This window comes from Atta colombica, unplaced genomic scaffold, assembly GCF_001594045.1.
Source record: "Atta colombica isolate Treedump-2 unplaced genomic scaffold, Acol1.0 scaffold11, whole genome shotgun sequence".
Lineage (NCBI taxonomy): Eukaryota > Metazoa > Arthropoda > Insecta > Hymenoptera > Formicidae > Atta > Atta colombica.
The window spans coordinates 1,143,314-1,145,356 of record NW_017259195.1 but is presented as its reverse complement, the minus strand read 5'-3'; the positions used below and the strand labels follow the sequence as shown (position 1 = coordinate 1,145,356).

At 32.3% G+C, this 2,043-nt stretch overlaps 1 protein-coding gene across 1 annotated transcript in view; it reads left to right on the top strand.

The window, feature by feature from the left end:
- LOC108693802 (ras-related protein Rab-3-like) overlaps positions 1–2,043 on the top strand; it is a 9,229-nt gene that overhangs the window by 4,873 nt on the left and 2,313 nt on the right.

Sequence of the window (2,043 nt, the reverse complement as noted above, 5' to 3'; positions counted from 1 at the left end):
ATATATATATATATATATAGAAATAAATTTTAATTTTAATTTTTATCTTAATTAATAAAATTAGTATATAATTAAATGTACAAAAAAATAAGTCAGTTTTTGCTTAAAATTCCTGAAAAAATCAGATAAAAAAATTTATTCATTTACATAACACCGAAGAGTCAAATGACAAGACAAACTAAGGCAACATGAACGCGATCGTACGCACCTGTACAAACCGCAGACTATCGCTCGCAAGTCCGATTATCATCGTCGACACGTCGTCACGCGTGTGGAAACAATACGATAGAACAAGAAACGGAAGAAAGAACCGCGAACAATCGCCACGTTGTTCATTCGGACCAGTCTTTATTCGCATTTAATAATTTCGCATTAATGTAATGCTGTTTACGCAGAAGGAATGCATCTCACAATAATTCCTTTATTATTCTCTCGGATTCTCTTTGATTAATTAATTAAGCGTGTTGAATGTACGGAGAGATGATACATTTTATTTTGCATCGCATCAAGGAATAAAAATTAGTGAAAATAGTGTGTTGGAAAAGTGATCGAATTTTATCAACACCTGCTGAAAGAAGATTAAAACAAAGCGGAGTGTCAAACAAATATCTCGTAATTTAATAAAGCTATCGAACTAATTATTGAAACAATTACTTGAACAAGATTAGACAGATAAGCAGTTAATGAGTTTTAGCTAATGAAATAAGAGATTATTAATAAAACGGTAAATGAATTGTAGACAGCAGCATGAGATTAGAGACAACTGAGATAAAATGGTTAAAAATAAATTGCAATCAATAAAAACTAAAGCAGACTGAGAAATCGATCGGGAATGTGATCGAAAGCTACAATAAAAGAAGAGTGTAAAGAGACAAAGAGATCGATTGGGTGTCGTATCGGTGTGACGTTTGAGATGTCGAGGAGGTGCGAGAACACGTCCTACACTCCAGTTAAGGATTCCGTTTTCGAGCTACGCACGCGGATGGCCCGGATGCTGTCTATCGTCGAGATTACTTCACAGAGGAATAATCCGGTATCGGAATATCGACTCGACATGAGTAGTATCCGTTAGCATGAGTGCTGTTTCGTCGAGCAAAGAGAGAACTAACTATAACGAAGGGAAAACGCGCGAGAAAATTCAATGGACTTTAATTGAAACTCGTGCGGGATAATATTGACAATTTATATATTCCATAATCGAGTGATTTAATTGAATTTTCCGCTTGTAATTTCAAAGACTTGTGAAAATAATTATATGATAACGCGAACAATCAATCAAAAGAGCATTAAAACACTAATAAAATTTAATTTTCTTTTTATCCCTATTCAATAACTATATTTGTTTACATTATTTAAAATTAAAAGTAAATTTAAAGATATTATATTTTGATACTTAAAATTTTTAATTAAAAATATTTTTAAAAATTTTTAATTTTTTTTTTTTAAAGATTTTAAAGACTGAAGTTTTTTCAATGTTTTTAAAACGGTCCATTAAACAATTGATTCATAATTCGATAAAATGTGCATATTGTAACTGTATTTTTGAACGTTTGCAGTTACATACAGTTTTCAATCCTGCTTTGTCAGTAACACGAATACCATACAGTATTTTGTATTTATTTGATATTTCGCTTCTGTTACATTCACAAAAGAAAAACTTTCAAGAAGAAAAACTGTTATTAAATAATTCCCCGAAAAGTCTTGAAGCTACAGTGTTGAAGCTACAATACTTTTTATTAGTTATTGAATTGGTTCCAAAACTGACTCTGCGAGATATAAAGTAAAACCGAATTTCTCTTCTGTGTGGCTTTATATTTGAGGCTGTTATGCCTCAAACTTTTCGATATTTTTATCCAACGTTTTCGTAAACAACCAAGCGACCCGATAAACCGTGGCAAATTTCGCATCAGTAGTAAGCTCATCTATTGCATCGTGCACTTTCCTTTTGTTCATCTCAACCGATATAGAACAACGAGCAGTTTTATGATGTGCACGATGTTCACACATACACACACACACACACACACACACACACACACACAC